Source organism: Schistocerca nitens, chromosome 5 (genome assembly GCF_023898315.1).
Source record: "Schistocerca nitens isolate TAMUIC-IGC-003100 chromosome 5, iqSchNite1.1, whole genome shotgun sequence".
Taxonomy (NCBI): Eukaryota; Metazoa; Arthropoda; class Insecta; order Orthoptera; family Acrididae; genus Schistocerca; species Schistocerca nitens.
Window position 1 is genome coordinate 528,061,282 of NC_064618.1, and position 20,252 is coordinate 528,081,533.

At 45.9% G+C, this 20,252-nt stretch overlaps 1 protein-coding gene across 1 annotated transcript in view; it reads right to left on the minus strand.

The window, feature by feature from the left end:
- Positions 1-20,252, minus strand: part of LOC126259616 (kalirin) — a 1,784,965-nt gene that overhangs the window by 1,409,527 nt on the left and 355,186 nt on the right. The window lies entirely within an intron of this gene.

Here is a 20,252-nt window from a genome sequence, read left to right on the forward strand (position 1 = left end):
CCCAACAGTCGCACTGTACTAAGCGTCAACACCAACTTACGACAAACAAAACTCTGCATATGATTAACAGGGTCTGTCTCCTAGTAAAACGAGAGTTGCAGCATTCTGAGAGTGAGTTTATTCACTGTCTGTCAAGAGACGAATGGCTGAAATTTTGTGTATTTGAAAAATGTGAACACTAGACTATTGACACAGTTTGTATTACGCCCACGTCCAATCGTATCTTACCTTTAGATTACATTTTGTTTTTAAGTCACTTTCTACCCAATTCACTGTCACAGATCCACAATTCATCAGGAAGGAAAGGGGGGAGGAAGGAAGGAAGATTAGGGTTAAATCTACCTTGGGTGAGGGGGTCATTAGAGAGGCATGACAAGCTCGGATTAGCGAAGTATAATGAAGGAAATCGCTAGTGCCCTTTCAAAGGTACCATCCCGAAGTTTACCTTAAGCGGTTGAAGAAAACACGGAAAAGCTTACATCCGGATAGCCGAACGGTGACGTGAACAACAACCATTCCGAATACGAGCGAAGTATGCTACCCGCTGTGACGTCTCGCTCGGTTCCATAATTATTGGAGCCTGCGATCTGCGACATACGTATGCTCCGATACTACTTTTATCCGAAAAGCACTTTCACTATATAACAAAAACTGACATATTACACGCTGTACTGTTTCTCGTAATAAGCTACAATGTCCTATAGGCTGACATATACAGATCGCCAAAATAACGGAGATCCAAAGACTAACAAAAACGCATTAGAAATTTATCTCACAACGTTCCGAACAGGTCCGCCGCAGTAAGTCATGGCAGACACACGCTAACGTTTCTTACCCCAGTATATACTTTCTTTTTCAACAGATGTATTGGTTCAAATGGCTCTGAGCACTATGGGACTTAACATCTGTGGTCATCAGTCCCCTAGAACTTAGAACTACTTAAACCTAACTAACCTAAGGACATCACACACATCCATGCTCGAGGCAGGATTCGAACCTGCGACCGTAGCAGTCGCTCGGTTCCGGACTGAGCGCCTAGAACCGAACAGATGTATTATCTTGGCATATCTAAGTAGCACATGGCATACAGCTTAATTATAGACCTCTGGCTGAAATGGGCAGACATTCACAGAAACACGAAATATAATGCAAAGGAAAGTCATAACTAAATATAAAACAAGGGCGTTCACAGAATTTTATCCAAGATGCGGCAAAAGTCTAAAATCGCCATTTTTATGTAACTAATTCAATGAATTTTTAGACTTGTAGAGCCCTAAGAACTAAACTTCACAGGACTCACACAAAAAGAGTTTTATGTTGAACGACTGATCTTCCAAGTAGATATTTCCATACTATTACAGTAATATGAATAAGAATACCACCATTTTCATTCAACCATCTGAAAACAGAACTTTGTTATGATTAAATCCCGGGTATTCATCGAGTTATTAAAAAAATATTTTACTCGCATAGCAAAAATATTAAGTTGTCACTCAAAAATAAAAATTTTAAGTGAAAAAAAACACAACGATTGCAGAAATCTAACAGATACTAACAAAAACACTGAAGAAAAAATGTCAACTTGTTATTCCTAGCCGGCCGATGTCGCCGAGCGGTTCTAGGCGCTTCAGTCTAAAACCGCGCGACCGCTACGGTCGCAGGTTCGAATCCTGCCTCGGGCATGACTGTGCGTGATGTCCTTAGGTTAGTTAGGCTTAAGTAGGTCTAAGTGCTAGGGGACTGGTGACCTCAGATGTTAAGTCCCATAGTGCTCAGAGCCATTTGAACCATTTTGTTATTCCTCAATTTGAGGAAACTAAAATACAGCTTAAAATACAACAGAATTTCCCGCTACACTCAGAAATTAATCTGTAATTTAGTCGGCTCTCAGAGAATCACAGCTAGAAGTTTGGGAGAATTTTGTAACAACAATAAAGTCGATAGATTACCTCGCGCCCCCCTCCCCGTCCCGTCACCAAGCTTCTTGCAGTAAGCAGTAACAACAACCTAATCCTCACATAATGCAAAATTTCCGTCATTTATAATCCAGCCAAAATAAAATAAATGCAGACTAATGATGCCAGGACTATAATGAAACATTTTTGGTGCAGTACTGACGTTAGTTACCGTCTACTACTTATTGTTTTAATTCTATTAACGTTTGCGACAGGTCCAACATTAACATACGAGGGTAGTCGGAAAAGTTTCCGACCTCAATGTGAGGATAGTGACGCATGTCAACAATAGTTGCAGAATTTGTTTGTGCGCGTGTAGCAAGCCACTCACTAAAATTACAGCTATTTTGGACGCTTAGTTGTTGTTTGACAGTCGTTTTAGTGAGTCGACGCCTGTGATTTTTACGAAAATGTCACAAAATCGAGTATCGAGCTGTCATTAGATGTTTGTTTTTTGAAAGGCAATACTGCTACGCAAATTAGATACGAGTTGGACGCTGCGTACAGGGACTCTGCACTATCATTTATCACAGTGAAATTTTGGGCAGCTGAATTTAAACGTGACCGCACTAGTTTCCATGACTATGAGCGTTCGGAACAGCCAAAAACTTCAACCACTGACGGCATCAACTGGTGCTACAGAACAGTCAAATTAGGGTGACAGTGATAGCGGAGGCTATGAGCGCATCCAAAAAACATGTTTCTCTCATAATGCTTGAAAATTTAGGAATGAGAAAGCTGACTGCAACCTAGGTGCCACGATTTCACGCTTTGCGCCGATCCTTACCTTAGCGGTTGCCATGATGAAAATCCACGAAATGCGCTTTTAACTCAGTAATTAAAACTTCCGGGCTAAGAGGCCGTGGTCCAATAGTAGAAATACTTCTCCCTGACGTTTCGTTGCCAGCTGCGGGCAACATCATCTGAGGTGAGTCTACGAGTCGTAGACTCACCTCAGATGATGTTGCCCAGAGCTGGCAACGAAACGTCAGGGAGAAGTATTTCTACTATTGGACCACGGCCTCTTAGCCCGGAAGTTTTAATTACTGAAGACGCCGGCCGTGAAAGCCTACACGCGCTTTTAACTGTTTGAGCACCAAGTGTTTTGTTGCTATTGTTGTTCCCTTGATGAAAAGCTGAGATCGGAGGACAGAAATTTTCATCAAATGAAGAGGTCATCACCTTCGTAAACAACTATTTTTCAGAGAAAGACACTAACTGTTATTTTGACGGTTATGGGGGGATGTACGTAAAATTGGTCAAAAATGTTGAAATTTTTTTTCACATCAGGTAGTTCTGTAGCACGTTAAAAGTATTGTCTGCAATTTTCTGAGTTTATTTCGTGCTACATATGATGTAAAATCCTTCTTGTTTCAACCAGTGCACAGTGCCACGTCCCATTTTCTACACGACTCTGTCCTTGTTTACGATATTTTATTATTTTCTGGTATCAGAGAAGACATCTATAGAGTATAAAAGGCTGTGAATCCACTTACGATGCGATTAATTATGATTTATTAAAGAAATGTACACACTGTGTAACACAAAACCCGAACGGAAGCTTTAATAATCTTGTTTAGAAGAGACGCCCAAAGATAATATTTTGCTTATCTCCTACTGTTAAAATTTTCTCTTATGATACTTGTCCGATGTTCAATTATGGTAGCACTGGAAAAGTCAGGACCATTATGAGACAAGGATTTGCTATACGTTGCTTAACTGAAAACCTACTGAAGAAGACTGATGATGTGCGTATTGCTTGCTAGTTCTGAGATTTCAGTGAAGGATATTGCTAAAACGGCATGCCAGAAGGACCAGAGTAGAAAAAAGGGCTACATGAAGACCAAAAAAAGACATATGTGTGGTCATAGCAAAATTAAGTACCTGTTTCTGGCATAAATGGTTCAAACGGATCTAAGGAATATGGGACTTAACATCTGAGGTCATCAGTCCCGTAGACTTAGAACTACTTAATCCTAACTAACCTAAGGACATCACACACGTCCATGCCCGAGGCAGGATTCGAACCTGTGACCGCAGCAGCAGCGCGGTTCCGGACTGAAGAGCCTAGAACCGCTCGTCCACAGCGGCTGACTCTGATATAAATGCTAAGAAAAACTTTTTTCTGCATTTCCTACAACTTTCATTTTTCACGGTGTAACGATCATTTTTTGCTGAAGCATTGCAGATAAAAAGGTGAAATACGCCACAAACTTTGTACATACTATATCACAACTTCCTGTAGTACAAAATTTTTCAATGTGCATTACTGTCAAATTCTATACATTTTTGTGAAATAAAATTGTTACGTACTGTACACGTAAATGTAACTAATTGTTGCTAAAGTTCTAAGACTAATATTAAGAAACTGGTGCACAGATTTGTTTATCTAATTACTAAGAATAACCTATGACATTTTGAAAGTGGTAAGTAAAATAACCATTGACAATATGTTTCTTGTGTGATGTAATGTGTTCTGAAAGTATCCAGCAACGTCCTGATCAAATTACTTGACAAAACACATTGGAAATGTCGAGATTATAGCCAATATCATAATGACAAAATGTACAAAATTTGGTTCAATTATCTCTCGAACAGTAAAAGTTTGTACACCGATGAGGCAAAACTTTATGACCACCTGTTTAATAGCGTTCCACTTTTTAAACACAGTGCAATAGAGACTCTGCTTGGCATGGATTTTACAAGTCCTTGCCAGGATTCCAAAAGTATGCGGCACCAGACGTCTTCGCACAGGTCAAGCAATTTCCGCAAAATACGGGGTAGTGGTTTACGGCACGCGGCTGGCACCCGATATATGTTCCAACATGTACAGATTAGGCATATTTGCTGGACAAGACATCAATGTGAGTTCACTACGATGACCTTCAACCCACTGTAGCACGATTCTGACCTTGCAACACATACAGTTATCCTGCTGCAAGATATCATCGCCGTAGGAGGATACTTCACGCATGAAGCGATGCAGGTGGTCCACAATAATGTTCACATTGTTCACTTTCGTCACGATGCCTTCGATTGTCACCACAGATCCCGTGGTAGCCCAACTGAATGTACCGCAGCATAATTGTGCCCTCATCGGCCTGCATCTGTGGCGCGGTTCATGTTTCGTGCAACCACTCGCCTGGATGATGGCGTGTAAGGACCCAACCATCGACCTGGTACAACAATAAATGCGATTCATTCGAACATGTGACACGTTTCTATTGATCCATAGTGAGAACTCAGAGATGGATTGCCCACTGCAGTCGTAACTGACGATGTCGTTGAATCAACACAGGAAGACGTACGGGTCGTGTGATGTGGAGCTCCATGTTCAACAATGGCCTTTGAACGGTGTTCTCCGAAATACTTGACCTGTACCAGAATTGTCCTCTGTCGTCAGATCTGCCACAGATCGCTGCCTACCCTGGATGACTCGTTACTTCACCACCTTTCAACCAGTTTCCATAGGTCGTCACGACAGCATTACGCCAAAACGCGACCAGCTTCGTCGTTTCAGAGATTCTCGGTTCTAGCCGCAGCGCCACAAGTGCCCTTTGCTAAAACCGCTTATATCAGTGGATGACAGCATTTGCGGCCATAGCTTCGCTGTAATGACTGCCCATTCGTCTCTCTTCCCCTTACACTCTTTCCTTACTGCATCAAATGCCCGCTATACTACCAGGAAGTATTCAACCCCGCGGTGGGCAGTGGTCGCAATGTTTTGGCTCGTCAGTGTACGTAGGCGTGTATTTTCTCACACTTCCCACCTTAAGGATATGCGAACATCGTCGGGAGAAGTGTATAGATTTACAGGGAGATTAAGCTGAAAAATAAAAATAAATCTGATGAAAAAAGTCTTATTTCTTTGTTAAGTCGGAAACTTTCCAGACTAGCCTCGTATGTGCTAACAAAATGGGTATTACCGCAAGATCGAAGTGCACGGCCAATGGAGTACTCCTCCCATAACGAGAAATGAGTTCAAAGTGGAGGACGGAGATGGTGCGCAGTATTCTGATAAGGGAGACGGGAAGATAGACACAAGAGAGGCGACTGTACATTTCGGGTCCAGAGTGCGGCGGGACGGAAATTTCCGAGTTAGTGAACAGTGCTCTTTAGAGAGCGTAACAGAGCATAAAAAGTTTTTTCATTAGCGGCTTGTACGTGACGACGCGGTGGCGGCGCCGGCGCCGCGCGGATTACGCGCCCGCGGAGCAACTTCCTCGCAGATGTCTGCTGGTGGACCGTCGCGACGCGCCTTTGGGTGCCGAATATAGCGGCTTTAAGTGTGTCAGGATGCGCTTCCTCCCACTCGATACGCGCCGCTCCTCCAGTTTGTTTGAACTTCAGCGGCTAGAGGACACAAACAGAAACGTGAGGTTTCTTGTGTCGCTTCCGGTGCCACATCTTTATATAAGAGGGCGCACAGCTAGCGACTAAATTAAGCAGCCGGAAGAGATGTCGGCACGGAAAACGAGTACCGCGAACTCGTCTATTTCTATGAATATACTGCGATTCATTTTCTGGGACACACGACGTTTGACACAAGCTGTGTCCATTTAATGTAGCTGCGATTATGTGGTGCTAAGTGAACTGTTGTCATCATCGCGTAAGCGTCACGTAAAAATAAGAGTCACAATGTTGGCTTGCATACCACAATCTAATGCAGACCGTACACTGATCAGCCAGAACATTATGACCACCCATCTAACTGCATGTACATCAACCTTCAGCAAGGGTAACAGCAGTGACGCGTCGTGGCTTGGAAGCAATAAGGTCTTGGTAGGTCGCTGAAGGGAGTTGGCAACACATCTGCACACTCAAGTCAGCCAGTCCCCATCAGTTCCAGGAAGGGGGACGATGAGCTCCGACGCCGAGTTTAATCACATCACAGATATGTTCGATCGGGTTCAGATCTGGCAAGTTGGGGGTGGGGGGGGGAGGGGGAGGCGGCAACACACCAATTGGAACTCGCCACTGTGTTCCTCGAACCACTCCATCACTATCATGGCTTTGTGACATGACGCATCGTCTTGTTGAAAAATGCCACTACCGTCGGGAGCATGATCGTCATGAATACGGTATATGACGTCTGCAACCAGTGTACAATACTCCTTGGCCGCCACAGCCCCTTGCACGAGCTCACTGGACCCGTGGATGCCCCAGTGAATGTTCCCCAGAGCATAATGTAGCCGCTGCCAGCTTGTCTCCCTCCCGTGATACAGGTGTCAAGGAGCTCTCCCCATGGAAGATGACAGATTCGCGTCCTCCCATCGGCATAATGAAGAAAGTATCGGGAGTCATCATACCATGCAAAGATCTGCCGCTGCACCAACGTCCAGTGTCTACGGTCACATGCCCTTTTAAGACGCACTTGTGCTCTGCCCAGCATTAAAGTCTGATCTTAGTTCCACCACAATTCATCGCCTGTCCTGTCTGCTCAGTCTACGATGTCCGACATTTGTAATGAGGGATGGCCGCTCAACCCCACGACGTCTGGCTGAGGTTTCATCTCGGTTTCGCCAAGTGTTGAAAACCTCATCACAGTACTCTTTGAACACCCGGCAAATCTTGCAGTTTCCGAAGTGTTCATGCCAAGCCTCCGGGCTTCACAATGTGCCCTTTGTCAAATTCAGTAAGATCGCGTGTCTTCCCCATTGTACACGGACAGCACGCTCACTGTACTACACGCACCGAACGTGTGTGACCAGCAGCCATTCCTCGCAAAGTGACGCTGCTATCGCCTGGACGAGTTTTTATCGATAGTAGGTCGATAGGCATAATGTTCTGGCTGATCAGTGTATGCTCTTTTATCTTTTCCAAGCGCGAAGCGATATACCGAGTCAGTAACTAGAACGAAAGAAGGAAGAAAGAAGAAGCCTAGAGGTCATCATCTAGTCGAGATCGAGACCATTACGAGGTACACAGAACTTGCTTAGTTCGAGAAGTCAAGGAGCGGGGGAGGGAGGGGAAGGGAGGAACATCACAGCATTCGCCTGTGGTGATTTACGGAACCAGTTATCTGACTTAAGTTTATTGTAGAATATGAATTATTGTGTAACTTGACTTATTACATAATAAACACACAACATTGCTAGAGCCAAGATGGATCGACCCTTTGTTTTTGTACACTATAATCTCATAAGTTTAAAAACTTTTATTTTTATTATTCTGCAACTGTTTCCGACCTTGAGGTCATTATCTGCCTGAATTTGACGATGTCGTGCAACACGCCAGAACTAGATACATGCACTGCCACCCCAACTCGTGTGTCATATCCATAGCAGTCCCTCCCTTTTTTAGCAATAATACAAAACGAGCTGCCCTTCCTCGAACTTTATTTGGTGTCCTCCGTCGATCCTTTCTGATGCGGATCCCACTCCGTACAGCAATACCCCAAAAGAGGGCATACAAGCGTAGTGTAATGAGTCTCTTCAGTAGACCTGTAACTTTTTTTAAGTATTCTGGCAAAAATCACAGCCTATGGTTTGCTTTCACCGAGATATTATGTACTTAATCGTTCCAGTTATTAGTAATTGTAATCCCTAAGTATTTAGTTAAATTTACAGTGTTCAGGTTTGTGTGATTAATCTCGGAACTGAAATTCAGCGGATTCCTTTTAGTACTCGTATGAATGACTTTACGCTTTCCATTATTCACAGTCAACTGCCACTTTTTACACCATACAGATAGCTTGCCTAAACCATTTTACAATTTGTTTTTACCATCTGATGATTTTACATGACGATTAATGAGAGCATCTTCTGAAAACAATGTAAGAGGGCTGCTCAGATTGTCTTCTAAATCGTTTATGTAGATCAGGAACAACAGAGGGCCTATAACACTTCCTTGGGGAACGCCAGATATTATTTCGTTTTACTGCATAACTTTCCGTCAGTTATTGTGAACTGTTACCTCCCTGAGAGGTAATCATGTATCCAGTCACATAACTGAGATGACACTCGATAGGCACGCAGTTTGATTAGAAATCGCTTGTAAAGAAAGGGGTCGAAACCTTCGGGAAATCTAAATCTATGGAATTGATTTAACGTCTTCTGTCGATAGCAGTCATTATTTCGTGAGAACAGGAGCTAGTTGTGTTTCACAAGAACCTTATTTTCGAAATCCGTATTGGCTATTTGTCAATAAATCGTTTTCTTCCAGGTGATTCGTAACTTTCGAGCACAGTATATGTTCCAAAATCCCACTGCAAATCGACGAAGCGGTAAGGGTCTGCAATTCAGCGCGTTACTCCTATTTCCTTTCTTGGGTATTGGTGTGAACTTGTGCTATTTTCCTGTCTTTGGGTACGGAGTTTTCTATTATTAATTTCAATGCCCGTAGAGAACACACACACACACACACACACACACACACACACACACAGAGAGAGAGAGAGAGAGAGAGAGAGAGAGAGATGCCAGATTTTCGTAGTTACGCTTCCGCAAGACGAGAGGTATTGGCTTCAGCAAGAGACATTGACGCCGCCTATCTAGTCCACCCGCGGGACAGGCGAGGCTGCACGGCTGTAGGCTACCTTCATTAGGCACGTGTTTCCCGGCAACGCCCGGCGTGCTCCAGCCCCGGGCGGCAGTCGATTGAACGGCTCGGCCAAACAGACCACCGGTGGAGGCGCCTTGGCTAATGGCCGCATCAGACGCCACGCCGGCCGCTTAGCACGCCCAATTACTGCCTGTCTCTGATCACAGGGCCAGCGGCTCTGCCTTCTCTAAGCTGACGCGTCTCTTCCCCAATCTCCGCTACAAGGGACACAACACCTCTGCTGACACCGTCTATCAGGCCACTTACTGGGGTCGAGATGACACAGAGTCACCCTGCGGCGTGGCTCAGTAGAACGGCAGCGACTTGGAGAGTAACGACACAAGACGGCAAAAGTTCTTGTTGGGAGAAGAAATGCCAGAGTGCGAACAACACAGAGACGAATGCGAGAAATCGGCACGTGGCACAGTTGGTACACAATTTCTGTGCATGAATAAAAACGACATATGTCTGTGTTAGTGCTATCAGAAGTGATTTATTTCATAAAAAATTTACTTCCGTCAACGATCGTACTGTACAATTTTAATTACAATAACCATTTGTCAGCGTGGAGGGCGATCTTCGCAGTCCATACAGTGTAGGCTTCCATGACTGATATTAAAACCCTCGGTGATATTTTTTTTCACGGACATTAGACCGTAGTCTGCTCTATTCTAAGGGATATTTCTGGGCCTTATGTTTCGTCTCCTAAAATTGGAAACATCATCAGACGCTATATGTGATTGTGTCTCCAGTCAGCATTAGGAGATGAAACGGAAAGTGTAGAAATATGCTTTAGACAGACTTAAGCAAAATCAACAAGGTCATTTTAGGCGTTGGTTTAAGTTACCTTAAGACCGACAAAGCCGGCCGAAGTGGCCGAGCGGTTAAAGGCGCTGCAGTCTGGAACCGCAAGACCGCTACGGTCGCAGGTTCGAATCCTGCCTCGGGCATGGATGTTTGTGATATCCTTAGGTTAGTTAGGTTTAACTAGTTCTAAGTTCTAGGGGACTAATGACCTCAGCAGTTGAGTCCCATAGTGCTCAGAGCCATTTGAACCATTTTGAAGACCGACAAACACTTCGTCTTAAACAACTCAACGAACTACAGCTGACTCACCTAGTAACATGCTATTCTCGAGCAAGTTGAGAGGAAGATTCGCAGGAAAATTAACAGCTTCCGAGTTTTACTAGGGCAGAGACGCCTCGCGGGGTTAGCCGAGCAGTCTAGGGGCGCTGCAGTCATGGACTGTGCGGCTGGTCCCGGCGGAGGTTCGAGTCCTCCCTCGGGCATGGGTGTGTGTGTTTGTCCTTAGGATGATTTCGGTTAAGTAGTGTGTAAGCTTAGGGACTGATGACCTTAGCAGTTAAATCCCATAAGATTTCCCACACATTTGAACATTTTTTTGAGAGACGCAAGAAGCAGCATCGGGCAGAAATGTGCTTTGTAAAGCCTCGAACTGATGGTTTGGGTTTCTATCAATGCACGTAAAGTATGCTGCAGTGCAGATACAGAGAGTGTTGCGGTCGGGGACAATCAGGTCGGCTGAAGTGCTGGCGATTTTCTCAACAACTTTTACGGTGGAAATAAACTTGCGAGAAATTCTGGCGGGTAGCAGCACATTCCAGAAGAGCTGTTTGTGGCGGGAGAACGTGAACAATAAGAATGCTTGGATTCTGCCCTTGTCGTTGATGTCTGAAATGGCTGAAGGCTTAAGCAGTTTTCCAGGGTCGTTGCTGACCCTCAAAACCGGGAAACATATCGGCGCCCTCCTCAGATTTAGTGGTACGATGGCTCAATGGACAGCCCGTCAAAAACTGAACAAAGATTAAGCATCAAAACAGGGAGAATATATACCGACAGTTTATTGTTACTATTTTGCTTTATTTTTCACAGTGCAGTACATCTTCTTCCTGTTTTCATGCTTGATCTACACTCCTGGAAATTGAAATAAGAACACCGTGAATTCATTATCCCAGGAAGGGGAAACTTTATTGACACATTCCTGGGGTCAGATACATCACATGATCACACTGACACAACCACAGGCACATAGACACAGGCAACAGAGCATGCACAATGTCGGCACTAGTACAGTGTATATCCACCTTTCGCAGCAATGCAGGCTGCTATTCTCCCATGAAGACGATCGTAGAGATGCTGGATGTAGTCCTGTGGAACGGCTTGCCATGCCATTTCCACCTGGCGCCTCAGTTGGACCAGCGTTCGTGCTGGACGTGCAGACCGCGTGAGACAACGCTTCATCCAGTCCCAAACATGCTCAATGGGGGACAGATCCGGAGATCTTGCTGGCCAGGGTAGTTGACTTACACCTTCTAGAGCACGTTGGGTGGCACGGGATACATGCGGACGTGCATTGTCCTGTTGGAACAGCAAGTTCCCTTGCCGGTCTAGGAATGGTAGAACGATGGGTTCGATGACGGTTTGGATGTACCGTGCACTATTCAGTGTCCCCTCGACGATCACCAGTGGTGTACGGCCAGTGTAGCAGATCGCTCCCCACACCATGATGCCGGGTGTTGGTCCTGTGTGCCTCGGTCGTATGCAGTCCTGATTGTGGCGCTCACCTGCACGGCGCCAAACACGCATACGACCATCATTGGCACCAAGGCAGAAGCGACTCTCATCGCTGAAGACGACACGTCTCCATTCGTCCCTCCATTCACGCCTGTCGCGACACCACTGGAGGCGGGCTGCACGATGTTGGGGCGTGAGCGGAAGACGGCCTAACGGTGTGCGGGACCGTAGCCCAGCTTCATGGAGACGGTTGCGAATGGTCCTCGCCGATACCCCAGGAGCAACAGTGTCCCTAATTTGCTGGGAAGTGGCGGTGCGCTCCCCTACGGCACTGCGTAGGATCCTACGGTCTTGGCGTGCATCCGTGCGTCGCTGCGGTCCGGTCCCAGGTCGACGGGCACGTGCACCTTCCGCCGACCACTGGCGACAACATCGATGTACTGTGGAGACCTCACGCCCCACGTGTTGAGCAATTCGGCGGTACGTCCACCCGGCCTCCCGCATGCCCACTATACGCCCTCGCTCAAAGTCCGTCAACTGCACATACGGTTCACGTCCACGCTGTCGCGGCATGCTACCAGTGTTAAAGACTGCGATGGAGCTCCGTATGCCACGGCAAACCGGCTGACACTGACGGCGGCGGTGCACAAATGCTGCGCAGCTAGCGCCATTCGACGGCCAACACCGCGGTTCCTGGTGTGTCCGCTGTGCCGTGCGTGTGATCATTGCTTGTACAGCCCTCTCGCAGTGTCCGGAGCAAGTATGGTGGATCTGACACACCGGTGTCAATGTGTTCTTTTTTCCATTTCCAGGAGTGTATAATCATTTTTGACGGGCTGTCCACTGAGCAGTTTTACGACTAAATCTGAGGGGGGTACGATGGGAGGCGAGTTGCGAGCTCTGTGGTGGCGTAGTCGCTCTTTTCCACACAACTCCACAAATGTTGCAATCTGGTGAGGGGACAAGTGCTTCATACCGTCTTTGTGATCGGTATCGTAATAGCGGTAAAATGACTGCATTTTCGGCACACAATAGCAATTTGATCACTGCAAACACTTGCTTTAACTGCTGCGGAGATTTGGAGCATCCACATCGAGTGTCACCAAAATTACTGCGTGTGTAACGTTACTCCATTTATTAATTTTGAATCAGATATCTCCATAGTAAGAGCAACAGCTATGCTAATGCGACGTTCAGCACTGAACAGACATGAGAGTGGCACGCACAGCAAGCAGGAATTTCGCTGGCTTCGACTCGTACGTGTTTCATTACAAAGACTGCTGCGGAATTTTCCGCTGTTCACTGCGAACGCACTCCGACGGGGGCATTATCCGCACCAGAAATAGCAACGTCGTGTACAACCCTCGCCGGAAGTACCCTCAGTCATACTCACTTGATGAACCTCTTTATTATATTGCCACGATGACAGACGCCTCGACAACGAGTCGCCATGCTTTTGTTCACTGCCAGATCTCTGTAAACATCCTGCAAGCGCCTATGAATATCTGCATTGTTTCGATTTTCCGCCAAAAGGAACTCAGTGATAGCCCTCTGCTTGGACTGCACCTCAGTTATAGACGCCACTTTGATGGCTACGTATAGCGCCGGTATGTGTCGGAACTTCATGAAAACAAAGGCGCTGAAGCGCGAGTGTTCCACGATTCCCACAACAAATGCCGCATTTTTGCAACTGAAATTGGTTGTGAGAAAAAATGTGTCGCATTACTTACTGAACGCCCCACGTCTAAGATTTTACCTTCAATCAGAACGGCCACGAAAAGCTGCAAACTTATACACTATACGCGGACTAAATCAAATTTCACACATGATTCCCTGATGACGTTGCCAGGTTTATCACACGTGGTGCACACACCGCGCACGGAAACTGTACTGCTGAACGAGCCTCGCCGAGAGAAGATGATTATGAGAATTTGTGACGGAGACCCGGCGTGCATTAGAGAGATCCGCGGGCGGCCTCGTAATAAAGTTCCAGCAGAGTGATTAATGCGTGGGGCAGGAGCACTGCAGAGGCGCCGTGGCGGCCGCGCCGCACGCACGACAGCTTGCTGTGGTACGGTGTGCTGTGGTGTGGTGTGCGGTGCGGTGCCGCAGTGCGCCCGGCATTTTTGTGCTCCTGCCAAGTGTCCGGCGAGGGCTGCGGCCGCAGACGGGCGCCCAGCGGGCCCGCCGGGGCAGGCGCGCGGTCGATGGCGCCCACGCCGCCTTCCCTTCGCGCTACAAACACGCGGGGCGTCGCGCCTATGCCGGAGGCACCCAGCTCGGACTCACTGTATGTGTCGACGTCGGTTCGGACATCTCTCCCACTTCGGCGCTGCACAGCTCCCACTGGTGCCGGGAGTCACAGGTACCAGGCAACCAGTGTCGAACACACACCACACGACGCGGCGACGTACTTCCTAGAGGGATGGTCTGAAAGGCGCAGGTGTGGCACACCTGCCATTGAGAGCGGTCGCGATCTCTCTAAATCTGTCGCCAAACGGAAGAGTTATTTTTATGTTGAAGTTGCTCTCTGTGAGTTTTGTGACATCACTTCGTGCTGGAACTCGTTTAGGAGACATTTCGTCACGTTAAAAAAAAAAAAAAAAAAAAGTTCCGCGATATTTCGGCAAAGTGTCACGTACAGTAGAACCAATAAGAAGCAAGAACGCTCTCTGCCTGAAAAGCAGAAATCAAGACGCCACACCGTATTTGCCGTATTCGCGAGAAGCACATATTCGGTGGATTTTATTTTATACGTTACACCCTATCAATATACGCTGTTTCTAAGCACCAGCACATTGCATGTTTCCAGAACGAATCATTATTGGCACGGTTTGTTATAATAAAACAACGGGAAACGTCATAGAGCTAGTGAAAGAATTCTTGTATCTAGTTATTTTCGCGTCGTAACTAGCGTGTTATGAGAGTAAGCCCTTTCACCGCCATGACCCGTTGACGATTCATGAAAACGTATGGTCTTCATAGAATTTATTATAATTAAACGTCAATAACATTTCAGTGATCGAAGCCTTTTAGAAGACTGTAACATACAATACGAGGCCGATAAAAGCAGAGTTTCAGCACAACGTAGTTGCTCGAGATGCCACGATCCAGAATCGAAGGTGGGATAGGAATAGGGTTCGCGCCTTGCTGTGCGATATTTTTCATTTTTATCCACTTTCGCATTTTCGAAAATGTTGTGGAAGTTTCCTTTGGAATTAATTGAAATAATTCGTGTAATATTTTATGTTACGTAAACCTAAGTGCGCCCTTTGTCAGGAGTGAGTTTGTTCGATTTCAAATGGTTCAAATGGCTCTGAGCACTATGGGACTTAACTTATGAGGTCATCAGTACCCTAGAACTTAGACCTACTTGAACCGAACTAACCTAAGGACATCACACACATCCATGCCCGAGGCAGGATTCGAACCTGCGACCGTAGCGGTCACGGGGTTCCAGACTGTAGCGCCTAGAACAGCTCTTGTTCGATTTGATGAAAGAGGTTTGACCACTCATGAAGGACATCAGCTTATAAAAGTTCATTTCTGTCTTGTTACACTTTCACGGATATTGAAGTTTTTATTTCTGTATACCAATACAGAATTGTACGCGCGTCCATTTTCGTGCGCACACTGTATGGTTTGCGACACAAAAAAAGCAAATAACTGCCGATGTAGAGAGCTGAGAGCACACTGTCACAAGTCTGCTGAAACAATAGTTAACGATGCAGATGACCTTCAAAAATAGCTTGAGTTCTCAAAACAAAGAAGGAATTAGTTTCAGATTGCCCCATTAATTTCGGACACTTTCTTGTTCTCTGATTTAATCAGTGCCATATCCAATTCCTTCACTTTCATGGTACCTATTTTTCTATTCACGCTTTTCATGAATCCGAGATCGACTGCAATTAATCAACCCATTCCAAACTGGATGCTGCACAAGAAAACTGTGTCGTTCGTCATAATCTGAATTCTACGTAATGAAAGTTGGTTCTGATGTAACTTAACAGACAATTTCGATCACTTCAGAAAATTGCTTGATAGAGTCCATCTATTTTCCTACTAATACTTTTACGTATTTTTACTTTATCCGGTTGAAGGCGCTGCAGTCGTGGGCTGTGCGGCTGGTCCCGGCGGAGGTTAGAGTCCTCCCTCGGGCATGGGTGTGTGTGTGTGTGCGTGTGTGTGTGTGTTTGTCCTTAGCATAATTTAGGTTAAGTAATGTGTAAGCTTAGGGACTGATGACCTTAGCAGTTAAGTCCCATAAGATTTCACACACATTTGACCATTTTTTTTACTTTATCAGTTTTCTTCGTGTGGTTCAAGTTTCCGTATTCTGCCCCTCTTTTAGAAATTACCCACAACTTTACTACATGTACTGGAAGTCAGACCCAACTCTTATGCGATATGATTTAATACACTCTACGACAAAAAACAACGCACCACAAAGGAATAATCCGAATGCGGTAGATACGATGTACAGGCACAGACAAACAAATGTTTTGAATTTTAGAAATATTGGACGATTTATACCAGAGAAAGAGCTTCACAAACTTATCAAGTCCTTAACGCGTTGGTACGCATTTGGACCTCAATTAAGCAGTTATGTGGCTTGGCATTAAGTGACAGAGTTGTTGGACATCCTCCTGAGGGTTAGGTTGCCACATTCCGTCCAGTTGGCGCGTTAGATCATCAAAATCCCGAGTTGGTTGTGGGCCCTGGCCAAAATGCTCCTAGAGCTCTCATTTAGGGAGAGATTCAGCGAACCTGTAGGCAAAGGTGGGGTTTGGCAAGCACCAAGTCAAGTAGTAGAAATTCTCGCAATATACGGCTGGGCATTATCTTGCTGAAATGTAACACCAGGATGGCTTGCCATGAAGGGCAACAAAACGGGGCATAGAACATTGTCGACATACCAGCGTTCTGTATGGGTGCCGCGTGTGAGAGCCAAAGGGGTCCAGCTATGAAATAAATTGGCACTCCAGATCATCGCTCCTGGTTGTCGGGCCGTATCGCGGGCGACAGGCAGGTTGGTATCCCAAACTTGACTGTTGCCTGCCACATAGCCCGACAACCAGGAGCGATGATCTGGCGTGCCAATTAATTTCATATCAGTACCCCTTTGGCTCTCACCCGCGGCACCCATACAGAACACCAGTATGTCGACAATGTTCTATGCCGCGTTGTGTTGCCCTTCTTGGTAAGCCATCCTGGGGTTACATTTCATGAAGAGAGTGCCCGCAAGCACACGACGACTGTTGCTACCGTTTACCTTCGTGTTTACCAAACCCCACTTTGACCAGCTAGGTCACCAGATCTCTCCCCAATTGAGAACGTTTGCAGCATTATGAGCGGGGCCCTCCAATCAGCTTGCAGGTTTGATGATCTAACTCTCCAGTTGGACAATTCGGCTCATTGTCCTTCAGGAGGAGATTCAACAACACTAACAATCAATAAGCCGAATAACTGCTTGTATGAGGGAGAGGTGGCTCAAAGGGTTATTGACTTGCTCAAATTGTAAAGCTCTTTATCTGGAATAAATCATACATTTTTTCTGAACTGTAATTTTTTTCATATATATCGATTTCCGACCCATTCGGTTAATTCCGTCGTTACGTGGTTTTTTTTTTTTTTCAGTGTAATCCATTCCCCCGTTTGTAACCATTGGTTGTAAGATAAATGCCGGAACTGGTCATCCCTTCCAAAAGTTTATCAACTGGGACTCACTCTGCTCCACCTCTACGGCTGATAACTTCGAAGAGCTAGCACTACGTAAAGGAAAAAAGTCTTTTTTAAAAAAAACTGCAAATTTTGGCTGTTCCTTCTTATCGTGGAGATATCTCTGAAAATAGAGAGATTCATCTCTTTCTTCCACTTTAATACTGCACCATAAATCCTCGGACTGTATTATATCCTGTCAGCAAACACCAGGCGTGGCACAGTAATTTGTCTTAGCGGCTCTCAGCGTCCATTTCCGGAAGTGGCCCGTACAGAACGAACCGTAAAATCGCGCCGACGTCGCCCGCGCGCGGAGGAATACGCAGCAGGAACCAATTTTCTCGCGCGCACTAAAACCACATTACGCGGCAGTGAAAAACGGCGCCGGCGTCCCCGTGCGAAATCAAAATTCGCCCAAAGCGGCCCCGCGGGATGCGCCGCAGCGCGGCTTTATTTCATCGGGTTGCGCGCCTCCCTGCGGCGGCGGCGAGCAGTGAACAATACCGGCAGCCACTGTAGCCGGGTAATTATTCGGCGCCGGCGGCAAGACAAATGAGGCGCAGGAAATTAAGTTTGCGCCCGGGCCGGCACCGCAGCGCCGCGCCGCCCCGCGTCCAACTGTGCGACGCGGACTCGGGCGCGAAGATTCTCCGCGAAATTAAGACCGCCGTCGCGTCCAGCGATCCGACTACACGTAACGCAGATAAATGGCGCTACTTACACAAACATCAGCAAAAAAGTACCCTTTTACCTTTCCAAACGAAATTTAGAGCCGTGCTCACAGCGAGAATCTGGCGAATCATCCTCGGCAAAGAAGGTCGACTCTACAGCTCTGTGGTAGTCAAACGGGTCCCTACCACCAACTAGTGAGCGTTCCAGCTTCTAAGGTGGGCGGTAGGCGGTAGAGACTTAAAAATTATTTTCATTAGGTGTTGGTAAAACTTTAACGTAAGGAATTATTATTATATGGTTTAACTTGTTGAAATACTGCTTTATAATTTTTACAACGTTAAGTTACTTCCCCACTTCATAAATCGCCACAAGTGTGGATGTGGTGAGCGGTAAGAAAATTTTAATATTACCAGAAGTATAAATGTGATCGGCAGATAAATATTAGCTCATGGGTAATCACTAGCCTTACCTTTGACGCACGCAAACTTAAGGAATTCAGTCGTTGGTTGGTTGGTTGATTCGGGGGAGGGGACCAAACAGCGATATCATCGGTCCTATCAGAGTAGGGAAGGATGGGGAAGGAAGACGGCCGTGCCCTTTCAGAGGAACCATCCCGGCATTTTCCTGATGCGATTTAGGGAAATCGCGGAGAACCTAAATCAGAATGGCCGGACGCGGGTTTGAACCATCGTCTTCCCGAATACAATTCCAGTGTGCCAACCACTGCGCCACCTCGTTCGGTGCAACTCAGTCGTAGTGAGCGATGTTAACGAAAAATATTTTTATTTCATTACGAAGAAATATTTAATTTTCATTTTAAAATTAACACCATTCAGCAGAATTCTCTTACACAAAGAGAGAAAATGAATGATTCGACTTCATTCTCCTTAACTGAGAAACAGCAGAGACGTATATAATGAAATCTCCCTAGTTATTCACAATTATTAAAATATCCATGGCTATTTTGTCACGGTCGATGGAATTTCTTGTAGAAACTCAACGTTTCGACCACATCTACGGATATCTTCAATCGGCGGAAAGACGCGCGGAGGGGGGGGGGGGGTTATCGAAGCTTCTGTATAGATTGGATACAAACCCTCGCTCGCAGTAATAAGTGTAACTTTTTGGCCGTGGGCAGTGTTATCCGGCATTTCAGATTAGTGGGCTTCAACTTATACGCAATTTCATTTGACACAAATGATACAATGGTTTATCGATTCTCTCTACAAAAATGAGCTCCCCTTCTTCATTTTTACTAAACACTATACTTCCTTTTTTATACTTCCGTTCCACAGACAACATTTTAACTGAAACGTCCTAGCAGACTAAAGTTGTATGCCGGATCGGGACTCGAACCTGGGACCATTGCCTTTCGCGGGCGAGTGCTCAACCGACTGAGCTATCCAAACACAACATAACGATCCACCCTCACAGCTTTACTTCCGCTACCCACAGCAATGTCCTAACTCCCAAACTTGGCAGAAGTTCTCTCGCATACCTTGTGGGACCAGCACTCCAGCAAGAAATTGCTTTAGTGCTAGCACATCGAGCACGTGGTGCTCGAGAAAGAACTACGATTCGCTGGCGGCTTGTCCTTGCCACTCGACACGCTGGAACGTCAACCACAAAGTTATTTCAAGGAAAGTATAACTTCATTTTTAATTTATACTGGAGCTAGCCAGTTATTTAATTCTTTCGCTGGTCTGAAAAGAAATTACAGAGTAAATAAAGATCCGTTGAATATTGGGACTTTAGTGCTGTTGTTGCGACTGAACGTCGCGTCAGCCCGAAGTTTTTTGCCGCTGTCCACGGAAACCTGTCCGCAGGGCT